This window comes from Oryctolagus cuniculus, chromosome 7 (assembly GCF_051225735.1).
Source record: "Oryctolagus cuniculus isolate XC-2025 breed Fujian yellow rabbit chromosome 7, ASM5122573v1, whole genome shotgun sequence".
Classification (NCBI taxonomy): Eukaryota; Metazoa; Chordata; class Mammalia; order Lagomorpha; family Leporidae; genus Oryctolagus; species Oryctolagus cuniculus.
The window spans coordinates 124,295,328-124,316,539 of NC_142873.1; the positions used below are offsets into that span (position 1 = coordinate 124,295,328).

At 40.0% G+C, this 21,212-nt stretch overlaps 1 protein-coding gene and 1 pseudogene across 6 annotated transcripts in view; one reads left to right on the top strand and one right to left on the bottom strand.

Moving 5' to 3' along the window:
• LOC100353437 (AGBL carboxypeptidase 4) overlaps nt 1–21,212 on the top strand; it is a 1,500,799-nt gene that overhangs the window by 740,165 nt on the left and 739,422 nt on the right. The gene's annotated exons all lie outside the window — the stretch shown is intronic.
• LOC103350190 (syntaxin-5 pseudogene) lies at nt 15,921–16,831 on the bottom strand (annotated as a pseudogene).

Below are 21,212 nucleotides of genomic sequence, written 5' to 3' on the forward strand. Positions count from 1 at the left end.
TGAGGTCAAGGAAGGAAGGAAGAAAAGAAAGAAGGAAGAAAGGACAAAGAAAAAAGAAAGAAAAAAAAAGAAAAAGAAAAGACATTTATATCTGTTTATTCACTCACCAAATTACTGCAAAAGACAGGTCTGGACCAGGCCGAAGTCAGGATCCAGGAACCCTACCCTGGTCCCTTACATGGGTGTAAGTGTTTAAGTTCTTGACCCCACTCTCTGTCATTCTTAATGTAATAATAATCTTTAGCCTTGCTACTGTTAAAACTGAAGATTTTGAAATTGAAAGTAGTGGTATCTCGGCCAGCTATGCGGCTCAATAGGCTACTCCTCTGCCTGCGGTGCCGGCACCTCAGGTTCCAGTCCCAGTCAGGGCGCTGGATTCTGTCCCAGTTGCCCTTCTTCCAGTTCAGCTGTCTGCTGTGGCCCAGGAGTGCAGTGGAGGATGGCCCAAGTGCTTGGGCCCTGCATCCACATGGGAGACCAGGAGAAGCACCTGGCTCCTGGCTTCAGATCAGCGCGGTGCGCCGGCCACAGCAGCCATTGGAGGGGGAACCAATGGTAAAGGAAGACCTTTATCTCTGTCTCTCCCTCTTTCTCACTGTCCACTCTGCCTGTCAAAAAAATAAATAAATAAATAAAGTAGTGGTATCTTATGAAATAGTGGGGCTTTACTTTATTGTCATAAAAATTAATATTTCTTTGCAAATGTATATATTAATGAATTAATATTTTATAAAAACAAAAATAATAGGTTAAAAAATTAAATTACCTCTCCTGCCCTATGTATCTGTTGTCTTTTCCTGCTTAATTTTTTATGCTGCACTTACTACCATTGAACACAGTATAATATATTACTTATTTTATTAGCCATCTCTTTCTCTGTTGGAAAGTAAGCGCCATAAGGATAAAGATTTTAGGCATTTTTATTCACTTTTATAACACTAGCATCTAGAACTATGCTTGGGATATAGTACGTGCCCAGCAAATATTTGTTAAATAAATGAATTAATCTATTGTACCTCCACTAAACCTAATAGTTACTTACATTTTATATTTTCTTTATTTGGCTCTTGTTTCCTTGAGCACATTTTTGCACAGCGTGTGTCAAATATAAATACTCATTTGTATTCTGTTCTTTGCATTTAACATTATATCAAATGATTTTCCTATTTTCTCAAAATATTCATCATATCTGGATAATTTTTAAATCTTTTAATGTATCATAATTTGCTATATCATTTTCCTGTTACTGGGCATCTTGATTTTCCCTGTTTTTAAAAAATATATAATATTATATAGATTTAGATTTCTTAAATTGTTTTTTAGAATCACCCCCAAGAGGGGTTTATAGTCTCTAAGAAGGATTAATAGGTATAAACTCTTGCAATACTTGCTCTCAAAAAATATTGCACCAATTTAAAATATATTCGTTTTTTACTGTTTTAGTTTTATTGTTATCTTCACAGCATTAATAGTTGTATTCATAATTATGAGTTATAAAATGACTCTTGTTTTCATTATGTTTTGTATTTTAAGAATATTGGCATTATTTTAATGCCACAAAATATAGTTTTCAAAAATAAATAGTTATGCATCAAAAAAAAAATAAACCATTATGGACTTCTGATTCTGGAACTATTTCTACTGCAGCTAAGAACCATATATACTTTTTAAAAATTTATTTATTTATTTGAAAGGCAGAGTTACAGAGAGACAGAGGTAGAGAGAGAGAGAGGACAGTCTTCCATCTGATGGTTCACTCCCCAGATGATGGCAAGGGACGAAGCTACACCAATCTGAATCCAGGAGCCAGAAGCTTCTTCTGAGTCTCCCGCATTGGTACAGGGGCCCAAGGACTTGAGCCATCTTCTGCTTTCCAGGCCATAGCAGAGAGTGGATCGAAAGTGGAGCTACGGGGACTCAAACGGGAACATATATGAGATGCTGGCACTGCAGCTTTACCCACTGTGCCACAGTGCTGGCCCCTGAACCATATTTACTTTTTATGAAACAAACAGAACATTCTGAAAGAAGAGAGAAGAGCAGCTAGTTTCCTCAGGACTTGAGAAATGATATGCTGTGATTTCTTTGGATTTCTGTTGGCCTTACATATGCCAGAATGGCTACTGCAGAGGTTGGTGACCTGGAAATGCCAACAGATACAGCCAAAGGAACAGCTATTCCCAGAAGCTTGTCCTTTCTAAACAGAGGATCAGAAAAGGGGCAGTCTAGCAAGACAAATTATGATCAGACTATAAACACCTTCTCCAGCCAAACAGCATAAATGCTGTGTCCCCTTAAACCCTCACCAATGAAGTGTCTATGGGATGCCTAGACCTCCATCTTTTCCCTAATCATCTCCTCCTTAGGCAACAATAGGGAACAAAAATTTTCATTCCTGCTGGATGGAAATAGATCTGTTTTATCTTCTTCATGGTGTAAAACCACATGTGGTCTTAATTTCCACCATCCACTTGTGGGTGGACTCAAAACAGAATGGAAAGGATAGAGGAGAGAATACATGAACTTGAAGGTGGAGTAATAGAGGTTATCCCCTCTGAACATTAGAGAAAAAATAGGCTTAAAGTAAAAAACATAAGCAGACCTCAGGGCCTTATGGAACTAAGACCACAGATCTAGCATTCATTTTTTGAAAGTTCCAGGAAAGGAGAAAGAGAATAAGACTGAAAATACAAGTATGAATTGGCTGAAATCATCCCACTTTGCCAAAATGAAGAGACCTATGGATTTGAGAGATTGGACAAACCCCAAATAGGAAAAACCCATGAAATTTATGCCAAGAAATATTATAATCAATTTTTTAAAAACAAAGGACAGTTAAAGTGTCTTGAAAATAGCAAGAAAGAAATGATGCGTGTTAATAGACTATGTAAACATCTTGGTCTTGGTACTATAATATAGATGCAGCCTTTGCGGAAACGTTTGGGAAGCTGAATGAAGGATACAGGAGACCTCTATTTATTATTTTTTGTAAATTCATGAGAATCTATAATTATCTTAAAAAGTTAATAAAACATTATTTCGCATACCATCTATCAAAAATTGGCCCCAAATATAAAAATACTTTAAAGAATGTCAAAAAGCATTTGAAGGGAAGGCATTGTGGCATAGTGGGTTAAGGCACTGCTTATAATCCCAGCATCTTATATCAGAGGACTGGTTAGCATCCCAGCTAGTGTGCTTCTGATCCAGCTTCATGTGAATGCACTTGGAAAGGCAGCAGAAGGTGGTCCTAGGTGGGAGACCAGGATGAAGTTCCTGGCTGCTGGCTTCGATGTGGCCCAAACCTGGCTGTTACAGCCATTTGTGGAGTGAACCAGGAAATGGAATCTCTCCCTCTCTCCCTCTCTGTTTCTCTCTGTGACTACCTTTCAAACAGATAAATAAATAAACCTTTTTTAAAAAGAGAAGAATTTGAGGGATCCAAGGATTCGATTGAATGAGGGGTGCGCCTTCCTGGCCCATGTGAACCTGGTGGACTCCAGCCCTCCTGCTGTGATGTGATGTGATGATGCTGCCAGTGACTGAGATTGTAATCACATCCCTTTTTGGCCTTGCCAACCTGAACTGTTTTATACAAAGTATCATTTAAAAAAAAATCAGGAGAAACGTGGGAAAGAGCAGTTTGAAGCGATGAGTGAAACAAACAAACAAAAATCCTAAGATAATCATACAGATTGGATAATGTGACCTCGTAAGAGGGGAAAGAGATATGTAGAAGTAGAAATAGAAGAGCAGGGTGAGAATAACATGGACTTGAGTATACATTCCACTATTATGTCTTCCACTAACTCAGAGTGAAGCACTTAACCTCTCTCTGCCACTGTTTCCTTAAACAGAGCACAGCAGGATTGTCTATCATAGATAATTTCACACTATTCTTGCAAAGGGCAAGGAAGAAATCCAGGGAGCATATAGGACTTCCTCTCCTATTTCTACTAGAGCAGATATACTTTACCTGCCTTCCTCATCTGTGATCTGAACCAAACTTTGTTTTGTAAAATGGATATACTGCATCCCTCTCTCCTTTATTTAAAGTAGAGGTGACTAGCCAGTCTTTCAGATGAGGATATAGAAGATGGAGGAAAATATGTTACTTAACCAAAATCACATGGTAAATAAGTATATAACAGAGCCTGGAGCCCACGTAGGTGCAACTGAAGGGCCCATCTTTTTCCTCAGTGCTACCACGTTGCTATAGTTTGCTTTTACTCCAGGAAAGGGGCTGAAATATGACAGCTTATTGCAGGAAAAGTCACTGTCTTTGCAGTCATACAGTGAAACCTCAAATCTCAGCTCTTGCCATGGGGAAACAAGCGTAATAGCTTCCATTAATTAACCTTAGATAATGCAGGCATTGTGCTGGAATTCTCCTAACTCCTACAAAGATACAGACCAGGACTTGAGTGAGAACTAGTATTTGTGGTCTCGTTCTATGTTAGCACTGATATCCCAGAAGGAGGGAGCATTAGTGATCATTTTGCAAACATAGAAATTAAGGGCCAGGAAAGTATTTGTCTAAGGACCTCCAACTACTATGCAAGAATTGGATTTGAAACTAAGCTTTCCAGTTTTTTTCCACAATATGAAATATTTACCATACTTTATTGTTATAAAGTGTTACATAAAATTTTATTGTTACAAAAACAAATACATTACTGTAGTTCCTCAACAGCTCTAAGAGGCAGGGAAGACAGAGATTATCACTTTCAGTTTACAAAACGGTAACCAAAGCTTGGAAAATGGTTTCACAGCTATTCATGGGTAGAGACAGATTCCATCCCACATCTGTATGACTCTTAGTCATACTATTTCCATTACGTACTCCTGACTTGTGGAATGATTAACTACCTTTGCTTGCCTGAAACTTTGGGGTTTCCTTGGGTGCATGGCTTTGTTTTTAAAGGTTTGGTTCTTTGGGAAAACCAAGGCAACTTAATTTCTCAATTCCTGGATGAGGAGGGAGAAACGAAGACTCAAAGAGGCAAAACCAAGACAGTACTGGAGAAAGATCCTGTGCTAACACTGAGAAGATTAAACAAAGGCCATGGTACAAAAAACAAAAACAAACAAACAAACAAAAAAAGTTGGTATAGTCCATAATCACTATAATCAGTTTTTAAAATATTTATTTATTTATTTATATGAAAGGCAGAATGATGGGGGTGTGTGGGGATAGAGAGAGAGAGACAGAGACACATTTCTTCCATCCACTTATTCTCTCCCCAAATGCCCGTAATAGCCAGGGCTGGGCCAGGCCAAAGCCAGGAGCAGGGATTCCATCAGGGCTTCCTATGTGTGTGACAGGAACCCAAGTACTTGGCCCATTACTTCCTGCCTCAATGGATATTAGCAGGAAGCTGATTGGAAACATGGAATATCCAGGACTCTTACCTGGCACTCTGATATTGGATGCAGGTATCCCAATAGGTGGCTTAACCATTGCACCACAATGTCTGCTCCTCTAATCAGTGTATCATTAATGTTTGTGTTACCACCGATGACCCTTGTATATTTTATTATACAAATATAGTACAAAAACCCACTTTTACATTTAGGTTAAATTTGGAAGTGCTCCCCTTCATCTACAGGTTAGAGATTGCCATGAAAGCCTGAACATTTATATGAAAACTTATAATAACATTAGATTAAAATGGTATTATATTCAATTGTAGTTTAGTATTGTGAGAGTTGGGAAATGTAGCAAAAAAAAGATCAGGATGTGTATTAGAAAATAATCAGGTATAGGAAGGTAAATATCTGAGACCTAATTCTGGTAGTACGGCTCTGAGAATTAATGATAAAAATGCCCATATCATAGAGAAATCTTTGTATATAGCTATGTTCATTATACGTAATTGGTAACAAAAAAAAATCCAAAACAACATAAGTATCCCAAACCAAGGAAATAAAGTAAATTATGGTAGGTCAACTTGATTTAATGTTTTACAGTTATTAAAAATAGCTATCAGTTATTTGTACTAACATGGAAAAATGCTAATAGGAAACTGTTTAATTGTTATAATTGTATGAAACATACATATATATTAAATATACATAAATATAATTCTGTTAACTGGTGTTTTGGGGTTGTAGTATTAGATATTATATATTTTTAGAACTCTGTATTTTTAGAAATTCCCTAATTACATTTACAATTGTGAAAAATAGGAAGAAAACTTATTGAAAATAAAACAACAATTTGTTTAATGATGTTGAAAAGTTACTGGTAATATGATTTGTGGGAAGTTATATAACTTTTCCAGGACTCAGTTTCCTCATCTAAGTAAAATGGACAGTGTACCCTGTCCTGACTACCCTGGTTATTATTGGGATCAGTAGAGACAGTGGAAGTCAGAGAGTGAAAGGCATTTGCAAATAAAGGTCATGACCAGCCAGTGCTGCGGTTCACTAAGCTAATCCTCTGCCTGCGGCACCAGCACCCCGGGATCTAGTCCCTGTCCGGGCGCTGGATTCTGTCCCGGTTGCTCCTCTTCCAGTCTAGCTCTCTGCTGTGGCCTGGGAAGGCAGTGGAGGATGGCCCAGGTGCTTGGGCCCTGCATGTGCATGGGAGACCAGGAGGAGGCACCTGGCTCCTGGCTTTGGATCGGCAAAGCGCTCTGGCCATAGTGGCCATTTGGGGGGTGAACCAACAGAAAAGGAAGACCTTTCTCTCTCTCTCTCTCTCTCTCCCTCTCACTGTCAAAACTCTGCCTGTCAAATATGTATATATAAAGGTCATGACCAAAAGTTAATTCTTAGAGGACAGATGGGACTGAGCCTGTATTGATCACCTGTAGCATTGCCACATTACATCTGCATTGTATTGGCTGACAGGAGCTGATTTTTTAAATTTTCAGATATTTTGTAAGCTGATTTTTAAACCATTAGTATCTTGAAATAATCATGCATTTTATCAGGGAAATTGGTGAGTACTACAAATCAGAGCTTTAAATTCCTTAAGCCACACATTCAGATAGGATTTTGACAAGAAGTACAGTCTCGCCTGGCACTGCATTTTGGGGAGGAAGCTTAGAAGTTAGGTGACACATGAAACCAAACACTCCATCTACTAATACCTGGGCTATGTGGCCATTCTTCACTTCAAATCGGATTAAAAGCATGGACTGTGCCACAAACCCAGTTACCCATCAAAAAAGAAGGATTGCAGTCTAAATTCAGAATACCATAGACTGAATCTTCAGCATTGCTAATGGAACACCTCAAATTTTGAATATTGTATTTTGTAGAAGACATTCTCTTATACTTTTTTGTGGCTATAAAATAATTAGCCAGACAGCTTGCATTTCTGTATGTTTTTTATTTCATGATTGTCCATCCCACATTTTTTCTCTCAATTCATTCCTTTAAAAATAAATCTGTTGGTGATGAAGAAAAAAAAGCAAAATGAAGTGCCAGAACCCAACCATGTAGGAATTGAAATTTCATAATTCTCAGATGAAGATTTCAAGATAGCCCTTTTAGGGAAACAATGAGATTCAAGAGAACAAAGAGAAACAATTCAATATTCTAATAAGGAGATTGGACAGAGAAATGGAAGTAAGTCAACAAAATCAAGAACTCATTCCACTGGAAAGTATAATAAGTGAATGGAAAAATGTGAGAGAAGGCATCAAACAGAAGAAAAAATCAGTGGGGTTCAAGACATGCTATTTGAAAATACACAGTTGGATGAGAAAAAAGAAAGAAAAATCAGGAAGAAAGGAGAGAGCTTACAGTAACTATGAAATAGTGTGAAAAAGCAAATAGTCAAGTTATTGGGATTTAACAGGGACTTGAAATTGCAACAAATATAGGAAGCATATTCAGAGACAGTGTCAAAAAGTGTCCCAAACCTAGAGGAAGATGCAACTATCCATGTACAGAAAGGTCAAAAGTCACTAGTCAGAGTCAACCCAACCAAGTCTTCTCCAAGTCCTATTATAATTGAGCTCTCCAAGGTTAAGATAAAGAGGATTCTCAAAGCTACAAGAGAAGAGAAGCAGATAACATGTTACAGTTCTCAATTCTCCTTATTGCAGATTTTTCAGCAGAAAACCTTACAGGTCAGAAGGGACTAGAATGACTCTTTTGTAGCACTGAAGTTAAAAAGCTGTCAGCCTGAGCTGGTGCTGTGGCATAGTGGGTAAAGCTGCTGCCTGCAATACCGGCATGCCATGTGGGCACTGGTTTGAGTCCTGGCTGCTCCACTCCCAATCCAGCTCTCTGCTATAGCTTGGGAAAGCAGTAGAAGATGGCTCAAGTCTTTGGGCACCTACACACTTGTGGGAGACCCAGAGGAAGCTCCTGGCTCCTGGCTTTGGATGGGCACAGTTCCAGCTGTTGTGGCCATCTGGGGAGTGAACCAGTGGATGGAAGACTTTTTGCTCTCTCTCTACCCCTCAAATAAATAAAAATAAACATTTGAATTTTACGTTTTTAAAAGATCTACCTTGTTCATTTGAAAGGCATAGTGACATAGAGACAAAGAGAGAGAATAATAAAGAAGTCTTCCATCCCTTGATTCACTCCCAAGAGGCTGTAAAGGCCAGGGCTGGGCAAGGCCAAAATCAGGGGCCCAGAATTCCATCTGGGTATCCCACATGGGTGACAGGGGCCCAAGTACTTGGGCCATCCTTTACTGCTTTCCCAGATGCATTAGCAATGAGCTGGATAGGAACTTGATCAGTTGGGACTTGAACTAGCTTTCTGAAATAGGATGCAGTGTTGCAAATAGCAGCATATCCCACCATGCCACAAAACCTGCCTCAGTAATTTGTTTAAAAAAAGGCATTCTGGGGCTGGCGCTGTATTGCAGCGGGTTAAAGCCCTGGCCTGAAGCGCCAGCATCCCATATGGGAGCTGGTTCTAGTCCGGGCTGCTCCTCTTCTGATCCAGCTCTCTGCTATGGCCTGGGAAAGCAGTGGAAGATGGCCCAAGTGCTTGGGCCCCTGCACTCATGTGGGAGACCTGAAAGAAGCTCCTGGCTTGTGGCTTTGGATTGGTGCAGCTCTGGCTGCTACAGCCATCTGGGGAGTGAACCAGCGGATAGAAGACCAATCTCTCTGTCTTTACCTCTCTCTGTAACTGTCTTTCAAATAAATAAAATAAATTTAAAAAAAAAATAAAAAAGGCTTTCTGTTCTTTATGATTGATAGGATGCCCTGGAGTGCTCTTTGGTTCTGAACTTTTCCTGCAGTTGACAAGACTGCCTGTTCTTCCAGTGGCTATTGTTTGTCTGGTGAGGAAGTCATATATCTTTACTATTCTTTCCATTTATTCCTGTCTAATGCTTTAGCCCTTTTCTGTCTGATACTCTGACATAAGCCAATTCTTTTAAGAATGACTCAACTATGTTATAGAATGTGCTCCAACTATGTACCAGTTACATGGTTATTTCCATTTCCTATAAAGTTATGTGGTCACACTCATATGCAGCATTAGTTGCTTCCACTAAGAATATTTTCCCATATTTCTTTACCTGTAGGAATCCTGTAGCTTGATGTTCCTTTTTGTACTTCAAACTTTTCTCTTCTCCTTCCTTCTCTTCCTTTCCTAGATAACATTCACCTATGCTTCATGTGCTCGATTTAGATGCCATTTCTTTTGATAAACATCATCATCTGAGTCACCAAGAAAAGATTATGCACCCATGTCTTCATAGAATTACTTTTTGGCAATGCTATGTCATATTTTCCTGTGGATTCAGTTGCTTCCTCTATCAAATTGTAAATTCCTTGAAGATAATGCCAACTTTATTTATCTTGTCACAGTCTCTGCTTATATTAATGTCAGCCAGCTGTTGTATTAGATTTATCTCAAAACATCTAATGGGTAAAGCAAATGAAAATCCCTGTCTTCATCATGAACAAGTAGAATGGGCAACCCTAAACCACACAGCCATCCAGGGAAGCAAAATGATTGTCATCATCAATGCATAGATTCCAGGGTCATCTAGGCATCCTCTGTTGTCTGGACAGCCAGATAGGGAAAGAAATAGGAAGAACCCATGTGGGGGCTTTTTATTAGCATTCCTGAAAATGGCTCCTATTACTTTGATTGAAAAATCATTGGCTGAAACATAGTTTGATGGCCTCATCTAGCTGTAAAAAAGTTGTGAAGTGACATTTAGCTGTGTGTGCTAGAAGAAATCGAAACCATGGTTTTGCATAGTGAACTGGTATAGTCTGCTCCACTCCAACAAATAGGTACTCATATATTTCTTATATGATTAAATCAATTCATCCTTAAAAGCCAATATCACATATTAGTGCTTCCATACTTTCCTGATTGATTTGCCCAAGAAAATATTTGGATTTGAACCACTTTCGTGCCACTTCTCTTACTCTACCAGAATTATAGTTATTATAGTTATTTTTGCACATACCTGTCATCAAAAATTACAGATTCCTTGAGGGCAGTGTCTGGAAAATGAAGCACTAAGGTTTAGTAGGGAAAGAACTGGCTCTGCTATCAGGCAGCCTTAATATGAATCCTAATCCTGCTAGTTACTGCGTATGTGATCTTTGGCAATCTCCTTTGCCCTCTGAGCCTCCGTTGTAAATTATATTCACTGGCCTGGCTTATTTCCTTTGGGTCTCTGCTAGTCATTTTGGTTATAAGTCAACATCTTGAATCACCTCTAAGTTAGCATTAGCTGACAAACATTACAGTTGAGTCAGATTTTATTTATTTAGGGTAATGTGTCTGTCTCTTAGGGTTATTAACTGGTTGGTCTAGGGAGTTCCAAGGATCATTTTTTCCCTTGAGATTAATGAAGTAAAATTATGAGCTGATATTTACCTCCAACTTTGCTAGATTTGAGGATTCATATTTCTGATAATGAAAGAAATAATCAGATATATGCTCAAAGATTTGCTTTTAAGGATGTTCATATCAGTTTTCATTATATTTGGGTAAAAGATAAATATATATCAGTAGGGATTTGTTATATTTGGTACATAAGATAAAGCCATTAGATATGTTGTTGAAGAATATGTGGAACAAAACTTGATTTATTTAGATATTTTGAGTGCTTTTTTTCAATTTTATATCCTTTTCTGTTATTTGCACAGTATTCAAAAGGAAAGTCATTGCTTGTATAATTTAAAATGTGTTTATAATTAACAAAATAAAAGTTATTATAGTAGTATACTATGTCTTTCTATAATCTGCTTATGCAGATCATATTTTTGAGTCTAATGTTGCTCAGATTATTAATTTGTGGTTTAGAATTTTACAATCTCTCCATATGGACAAACCAGATAGAAGTTTGGTCATGCTTGTTTCATTTTAGTAACAGCTTTAGTAAGATGAACATCACATAGCATATAGTTTATTTATTTGAAGTGCATAATTCAGTAGTTTTTTAATATATTTGGAGTTGTACACCCATCACTACCGTGAATTTTAGAATATTTTTATCATCACCTCCCAATAAACACTTGTACACTTTGGTAGGCATTCTCCTTTCCCTGGCCACCAGCTCTACATTGCTACTAATCTACTGTCCAACCCCATGATTGCATATTTCAATAATTTCATTTAAATATAATCATGCAAAATGTAGTCTCTGTTACTAGCTTCTTTTACATACTGTAGCATGTATCAGTACTTCCTTTTTTTCTTCTGGATGAATGATAGTCCTGTATTGGGATATACCTATTATTTGTTCATTCATCATTCATGAATATTTGGATTGTTTCCAACTTTTGACTATTATGAATGACCCTATGAACATTTGTATATGAGATTTTGTGTGGGCAAAGCTTTTCATTTTTTCTTTTTAGTATATTACTAGAAGTAGAATTACTGTGTTATGTGGTACTTCTGTTTAATCCTTTGAGGGACTGCCAAACAAGACTTTTCCAAAGAGACACCATTTTCTATTCCTACTACCAATGGATGAAGTCAGTTCTCTCTTCTATTCTTATTCTCTCTCTCTCTCTCTTTTTTTTTTTTTACAGGCAGAGTGGACAGTGAGAGAGAGAGACAGAGAGAGAAAGGTCTTCCTTTTTTTGCCGTTGGTTCACCCTCCAATGGCTGCTGGGGCTGGTGCGCTGCGGCCAGCGTACCGCGCTGATCCGAAGCCAGGAGCCAGGTGCTTCTCCTGGTCTCCCATGGGGTGCAGGGCCCAAGCACTTGGGCCATCCTCCACTGCACTCCCGGGCCATAGCAGACAGCTGGCCTGGAAGAGGGTCAACCGGGACAGAATCCGGTGCCCCGATCGGGACTAGAACCCGGTTTGCCGGTGTTGCAAGGCGGAGGATTAGCCTGTTGAGCCATGGTGGCGGCCCTATTCTCATTCTTATATTTTATTCTTCTCTGGAGTGTGTGTGTACGTGTGTGTGCACACATTATATAAGTGCAGGTTTGTGTGTGTGTGTGTGTGTGTGTATGTGTTGAGTAACGTGTATGTAGTACATATTGTCTACCTGAACACATATGACTCTAATGCCTCAGAGTCTGGGCTGATGAAACTTTTGAGATACTGCATTTTCTACCTCTCAAGAGAAAAGGTCTTGCTGGCATATCTGAGATAGATGTTGCTTTGTAGCAGCCCGTATCCAGCCCCACAAGCTAGCAGCTGCCAACTAGATAGATCTACTAGTGGGTACCTAGGCAGGGCAAATATCCAGCAAAATGATGTCAGATATGACCCAGTTTTGGATTTTAGACTGCCAAGGGTCTCTAAAGATGGCTATTGCATTTAATTATTATAGAGAATTTAGAAGAAGACAAAATCCTTTCCCAGAAATGTCCTTTTCTTCCTGATTCCTCTTTCTGGAACAAATTTCAGGAGCCCCTGTTTCCTCAGACATAAAATGGAGCTAATACTATCTACTTACAATGTTGTAATGAGAATTAAATCTGTATGATCCACCAAAATACTGTAGTTTTAAAAATTACTATTCAATTCCTTTTTTTTTTCATCAAAATCCTGCATCATTTCTTAATTCCTATCCATGAAAGTTTGCCTTTATTGTCAGGCTTGAATTTTTAAATCTATTATATGAATATTTAATTTTATAAAGAATTTAATAAGGATACTTGGATAAGCAGAATACTTTTTACTCTTTGATTTATGATCCAGTATATCAGAAACAATAAAATGGTATAAGTTGAACTCATACATGCTTGAATATCAGAGAGTTAGAAAAAAAAAGTAAAAGCGAAATCTCACAAAATAACACATTATAAAATTCCAGTCATTTAAAGAAGAGGTAACTGAAATAGAAGGGATTACCTCCCACTCACACTCTTGAGAAGAAAAGGAACAATTAAAATAAATATATTAGAGAGAATATTACTTTTATTTCAATATTTCCATTATATTTACTCCAGGTACATGCTGAATAGAGTTCTTTAGTGCAACTGAAACCCAGAGATAGAGTTTTAAAGAGTGAATTGTGGAAGATAACGGCGGCTCTCCTTTGATGGGCAGATGGTAGGTTTCCCTGACAAAAGCAAAGATGCAACATTACATATAGGAGAAGATATGTGTTCTGAGTGAATAAACAATGAGAAAGGCTGGGGGCTCCGCCCTTTATCTAACTTCTCTTTCCAAGCTGGATAGTGTAAAAAGATTCTTTTACTCTGCTTCTTGGGAGGGCATGTTGGTGTGGGTAGAGAATGGTAAAGCAGTAAGGGAAGGAGAGAGGTAGATAACATTTAAAAAATTCTTACTAAGTGTCCTAGAATTTCAGAATTTGAAGAAATCTTAAAGATTACCTGGTACTAAAAACATGCATCAGAGAGAAGGCAGCAAGGTGAACAGAGCCATGTCTGGAACTGCAGTCTCCTCTCAGGCTGAAGCTGTGCGCCTGAGCTGAGCAGTCACAAGGTTTGTTTCAGCCCCGGATTTAGAGATCTGAAGAAAGACGCATTCTGCTTGGTATCCTTATGGCTCTAAACAAGTTACTTAATATCTTTATGCCTCCATTTGTTGTGTTTATAAGTGATGATTGTGCCAGTGAGATAAGGTAGCATGAATCTGCCAGTGCAGCAACTGAAATCCCCTTTGCTGACCCAGCTGCTCCATGACCAGGTCTGAATAATTTTCCAGAGCCTCTCTATCTCATCTTGGTCCTGGCCTCGTGCTGTGCAGGCCAGCGCTAGTCAGGGCTGAATCTATCCCTGCCACAGAGCTGGTTACTCATTCTGTTCTGCTCAGCACATTTGTTTCCCTGTTTCAGCTCAGACAGTCTTCAAAGGTCGGGACCTAAACATGGACATGTCCCTTTCTGAATTTGATCAAGGAACTCAGATGCTTGTTCTGATCAAAGGAATTTTTTATGGATGACTGATTCCCTCTGACCATGTCATCCACCCAAGTTTTCAAGGCTATTTCTGGAGCTGAGCAGTTGCTGAGAAATATGGCTGGATCTGGAATGGTTATTATCCTACGTGTTCTCAGTTATTTTCTTTAAAAACTACCACATGCAAATAGTTCTCTAGATTGGGTTTAGAACCTTCAAAGTGGCTTCTATTAGTTTTTCCCCTTCTTCCTCCTCCTCCTTTTTCTCTATGTTCTCCCTTCCTAACTTCATTGTGTGTAGTAATAATCCCAAGAACACACCTAGTGTCTGTGATTTGCAGTTGAACTGGAATCCATTTATAAGATACCTGGCTTAGTGGTATGTAGAGGTGCAAGGGAAATCCAGAGGAGCGTGACCAGTTCTACACAGGTTGTTAGAGAAAACTTTCTTCCCAAAAGGTGGCATTTGATCAAGTCCAAGAAGGAGTTGAAATTGTGAGATTAGCAAGTTGGAGAAATGGGTGCCTGGGCAATTTAAAGGGTGCTACAAAGGCACGCTAAAGTGTTGTGTGTTTGGGGAATAATGAGCAATTTGGGTTGGTTGTAATATTATATATTAGAAATGGGGAAGATGAGCAGAGCTTGTGTCCTGTGATAGTAACGAGGCTGGGAATTAGGTTGGGATCATAATGTTGACTGTGAGCTTCTTGAGATGGAGACAGTCTCATTTTCCTTATACCATTACAGAGCCAGAGATGCAGATGTCCTATGAATGTTGTGGAACTGATCTGAGCCACCACCATGTTTCTTCTGAATTATTACACTGACATGCTAACTTGCCTCCCTACTTTTACCTTTGTGTCCCTACAGTCTATTCACTGTGAAGCTACAGGAGTAATCCATTTAAATACAAGTCAGATCATTGTACGCATCTACTCACCTTATTTCTTAGAACTTTCCCTGGCAACTCCTTCACCTCCTCTGTTTAGATTTCTCCTCAATGGCATAGACACTCATCCCATTGAAAATATCAAAGCATCCCCACCCAGAATATTTTTTTTTGAGGCTAACAGTCTTGCCGCAATTGGGAGAAAATCAGCGGTAGCAAATTTGGCCACCAGCAGCTGCTGTCAGGGACTGTGCACGCAGCTGGTGGGCTCAGGACCCCCTGTCTCCCATGGTGCAGAGGAGGAAGGAGGCTCAAGTTCAAACACAGGTGGGAAAGCTGGTCCCTGGGATAGGACAAGTTTGCTTCCTTTCCTCACTGTCAGGAAGTTGAGGAAGGTCATCATTTTCCTTTGCTGCCAAAGTTTCCTTTGGGAGAGGTTGGGGAGGGTTTATAAAATCTCCTATTGGAGACATCCTCCCTCACTAGCCCTCAGTTGGCCACCGCTCCTTTCTAGCCACTTCACAGCAGAGTCCAAATCCAGCACCGTGTGTTTCAAAGGCCTGAGGGTAGTAAGGGGAGGACAAAGTGGCCAGAAGCAAGGAGTTGGGATATCATGGGCAGTGGCCATTCTTAGCAATACCAGAGAAACAGGGCCTTTCTCCCCAGCACCCTGCACATATTCTGTGGCAGCACTGGCCACCTGCCTTCCCAGGAGGGTCCCCCAAACCCCCCACAAGTGCCTCAGTGTGGAGAGATTCAGGCAAGGAAGACCATAAAGATGATGAAGAAGATAATGAGGATGAGGAAGATTTTGACCATGAGCCGCGGATTGGAGGTGACTGACTGGAAGTACTTGAGAATCTCTGGGTGGCCTCAACATCCAGCTGGGCTCCTAGCACATTCTTGTTGATCATATGAATTGTCTCCTTCTGTTCCTTAACCATGTGTGCCAACTGCTGAAAGGTGGAGCCCAGCTCAACAATTATAGACTCAATGTTCTGCATGGTGTCTGCTCGACTCTGGATGTAGAAATCCTGCTCGTCAATGAGCTGCAGTTGCTGGATGGTCTTAGAGTCCACCATATCAATGGTCACGTCCATAGAGGCACAGGACTCTGCACCCAAAACCACAGGACAATCCCCAGGTGGTGGGGGCAAGGGCTAGGGCTGACACAGGTACCCAGGAGAACTGTTCCCGTCGGCTCCTCTGCTGCTCTAAGTTCTCTGTTCTCACTTCTAAAACTGATTTGAAGTCATTGGACATGGAGGCCAATTTTGACTGCAAGGAGACCACAGTGGTGTGGGAGTGGGTCTGTAGGTGCCAGTCACTCTGGCTGCCCCTTGCCCTCACAAAATCCTGAAGCTGAGCAATTTGTTTTTTGAGGCTATTGATGTCCTGTTTGATGATGTATGTGAGCTCTTCAATTTCCACAATCTTATCATCAAAGAGGGGTTTGTGCTTTGTCAGGATTGTCAGCCTCTCCAGGTTGGCAAATGTGTTGCTGAAGTCTTTCCCAATGCACTTGGCCATGAGGGTGAATTCACTGTGCTGTCAGCACGCAGGGCCGGCTTATTTTTCTGGATTCCATTCTGACGACTCTGCAGCAACTTGCAGGTGGAAAGGAACTCCTGGGTCTGATCCTGGCAGGACATGGTGTCAGGAAGGAAGGGGACCAGGGTCACTTGCAGGGGTAGGGAGGGCAGAAGGGCGATGTTGCTGCTGCTACCACAGTTGCAGGGGACAGGACCTGTGTCTTTGAGAGACCCATGTAGACACCCTTATCTGTGGTCTTAGAACTGTAGCGTTTCCATGGGATCACTGAGATGCATAACCTCACCTCCTGCCCCAGGTAGAACCCTCATCAGATTCTTCCAACTAGGATCTGGCGGCCGGAGCTCAGGCAGGGGGCCCCGAGGTGGAGCCAGAGCCAGAGCCAGAGTCAGAGCCAGGTCCCATGCCCTGAGGCTCCATCCCGGCCTGTGCAACTGCCCCAGCCCCTAATTGGGCCCCCGCATAGCCATGGTTTCCTCGGACCCTTCAGGAAGAAACGGTGACAGACCTCCTGCGTGGGACACATACTTGCAGGAATTCTTGAACCCTTTATCCTTCTCTGCTTTTTTTCTTGTTCATAGTCCTTATCCTATTCTAATAGACTTATATAATTTACTTAATATGTATATTAAGATATAATATTTAATGTATAATAGTTATAATTTACTCAATATATATTAAGACTTACATATAATACACTTATATAATTTACTTAAAAATTATCGCATGTCTCCTCTGCTAGCATATTAAGTGTCACATAGATAGAGATTCTTGCTTTGTTTATCATTGTATCTCAAAGACCTAGAACAATGTCTACCACATCTGTTCCCTAAATATTTACTGCATTTTTGTAAATACTTGCTGAGTAATTCCTCTAAGCTAGTCATTTCATATACAAAAAGATTAATAAAACATTTCCCTAAAGCTTATGTAATTTTCAGGCACAAGAAGCAGGACAGATATGTGTTCTTCCATTCTAATACAAGATATTAAGTGCAAATGGACTCTTGAGGAGATGCTATGGGTATCACAGGAGTGAAATATCACTTTGAATTCTCACATTATTCTTGAGTGGTAGAATTTAGGATATGAGGATGGATCAGGAAACATTCAATCCACCACACAGAGAGCAGAAAAGAGGACTTTTAACGGATCATGAGATCCAGGCTCCTGCCATGAGCATAATTGTTATCCTTGGCTGAAGGTTGCAGAAGAGAGCACTGTAGACACTAATATTATCCAATTGTTTAAGATCACACAGCTAAGTCAGAGGTCTTAAAATGAGATCAAAATTAAGTTTTAGATCTAGGAAAATATTAATGTTTTATTCAAGTTCTTGCAAGTACTTCTACATAAACCATATCTTACCACTGATTTTCAAGAAGGTTTGTGACTTCAGAAATTTTAGAATATGATAAATAAGCCAGATTTCTACTGAATTAGACATCAAATTTCTTTTTTTGTTGTTGTTGTTGACAGGCAGAGTGGACAGTGAGATAGAGAGACAGAGAGAAAGGTCTTCCTTTTCTTCCTTTTCTGTTGGTTCACCCCCAATGGCCACTATGGCCAGCGCACCGCGTTGATCTGAAGTCAGGAGCCAGGTGCTTCTCCTGGTCTCCCATGTGGGTGCAGGGCCCAAGCACTTGGGCCATCCTCCACTGCCTTCTCAGGCCACAGCAGAGAGCTGGACTGGAAGAGGAGCAACTGGGACAGAATCTGGTACTCTGACCAGGACTAGAACCCGGGTGCCGGTGCCACAGGTAGAGGATTAGCCTATTGAGCTGCGGCACCGGCCGACATCAAATTTTTTATTTCATGGTCAACCCTGTGTCAACCTGTACATTGTTTGGCTTAATAGATTTGAGGATCATTGAATATTGGAACCTAAGACAGTTCACTGTGGAAGAAGAATGGAGGATAACTTTTTTGATGGACTGCTGACCAGTTAGGAGACTGTCACTGTAACTCAGGTGAAAAAATTAGGGTCTGAGCCAGGAGTATGGCTACAGCAATAGCAAAGAGGATGTAGATGTCTTTATCCTATCTCCATGTCATTTTTGAATGTGTTTTATGTATCAGGCGCTGTTATTGGTACAGAAGGTAAAATAGTAAGAGAAAAAAGTTATTTAGTTTTTTTAAAGAAATATATTTATTTGAAAGGCAGGGTGACAGATGAGAGACAGAAGGACGGTGAGAGGGACAGAGAGAAAGAGTGATTTTCCTTCCATCCACTGGTTCTATCATACCCCCACACCCCTAATGCCTGCAATAGCTGGGACTGGGCCAGGACAAAGCCGGGAACTCCATTTGGGTCTCACATGTGGGTGGCAAGGACTCAAGCACTTAAGCCATCATCTGCTGCCTTCTCAGGCATATAAGCAGGAATGTGGATCAGAAGCAGAAAATCCAGGACTCAAAGTGACACTCGAATGTGGGCATCCCTAGCTGTGGCTTAACCCGCTACACCACAGCACCTGCCCTCAAGATGTTGATTTGGCTACTATAAAATTCGTAGTCTAACAGAGGGGAAAGATATTATTTGAATGGTCACAAAAGCAAATGTGTAATTACAGACTTTGGCAAGTATTATTGTGGAACATGTGTACTATGTGTGCTCCCCTCAAATACCTATTTTGAAAACTAATTGCCAAGGAGATAGGACTTTAAGGAGGCAGTTAGGTCAGGAGGGCAGAAAACCTGTGACTGAGATCAGCATCTATAAAAAAAGGTCCTCGAAAGCTGCCTGGCCCCTTCCATTACCCAAGGACAAAGCTAAAAGGTGCCATCTATGAACCATGGAATGTGCACTTACCAGAAACTAAATCTGCCAGCACTTTGACTTTGGACTTCCCAGCCTCCAGACTATGAGAGATATTTCTGTTGTATATCATCTACCCAGTTTAGATATTTTATTTTAATAGCCCAAACAGACTAGGGGAACTATGAAGGACAAATAAGAATTTCAAAACCAGAAATTTAAATATAAGGTAAAAGTTGGTGATTGGGAAAAAAAAGCAATAAGGAGTTTGGAAAGACTGTTAGGTGTTTGTTTAGGAACTAAAGTAGAAGATGCTGCTATTGACTGAGAAAGGCAAAATTAGGAATGATACTGAAGGAGAAGCAGATTTGAAGTGAGGAAAAGAAATAATATGTCCATTTTTTGCATGACATTCTGTGGAAGAGTCCAGATGGCAGGTAGGCCTATAAAATTGGGAGATCCAGAGAGACATCAAGAAAAGATATGGAGATTTGCTACTACTGGGCTGTGGAGAACAGTTCAAGACCATTTCAGAAATGTAGCATAATGGCAGAGACTCCTAATACCTTCCAGAACAGTTCCAATAGAAAAAATTATAGAGCAGATCATTACCATAGTTTGAAACAGATAAAAGCATATGGTCTAGTTTTCCTAAATATTTATATCTGTGTACACCCTGATCCTTTAATTATCATAAATATTTATTCAAGTTAAATAATATGCACCTTCTTATTTGTCAGGATTTTGGAGTTTTGCATATGTCTGGCATCACTGTATATTAAGGCTGGAAATGTGAATGAATGGAAAATGTATGGCATTAATAGACTCTTGTTGCCTACTCTTGCATTGCCTGGAATTTCTGAAAGGGAGGAGTCTAGACTTTGTAAGCAGATGGACTTGTACTTGGGATTTATTTCGAGCTTTCTTACAGGCTTCCCAGCCAAGACAGACAAGCTGCTTAGTTATGGCTGAGCCTTGGTTTTCTCATCCTGAAAGTACAATTAAGGTCATCTTGGGAATCAGAAAGAGATAACATAAAACATTTAACATAGTGCCTAGTATTTAGTAAGTATTCCATAACTCCAGTACTGGAGGTGAATCCATTTCCCTGGGTGACTGATTCTTTTGCATGGAGCTTTTCATCACTATCTCCCAGAAACCACCGGTTCTGGACTGACTGGCAAAAAGAGAGACAAACAGGATTCTTAGTGGCCAATAGCCCCTCTCACCCTAAGGTGATAGAACATTTGCCTGAGATGACCCTGTAATCCATGGGAATTTAGTTTGCTTATGTCATAGTTGTTCCACACTGGAGTTTGGTTACTGAAAATAACTTTCTGATTAATTAAATTCTGTAAGCTTGGCCAGTGTGGGAATATTTAAACCAATTTGTCAGTGTCTCAAACTTCACTCCACCTGGAGAACTTATTCTTGTTAAGGTAAATGGGGTCAGCTTGAAGCGGTTCTACTTTAGACTCATGGGACTCTATGATCAATCTGTCTAAAGCCTATGCAATAGCTTCTCTGCTTGCTCTGTACTATTTTGTTCTGGCTATCAGTGAAGCAAGCTAACTAGCTTGTATCCTTGCTGTTGTCCCTTTGCCTTTTAAGAATGTGATACTGAACAGAGAATTCTAAGGCATACAAGAGAAGAAACTTTGTGTTTCTTTATTGTCAGTTCAGTTTGGACAGATAATGTCTATTGCAATATCTAGAAAGTCTGTGATTTTGAGGAGTTA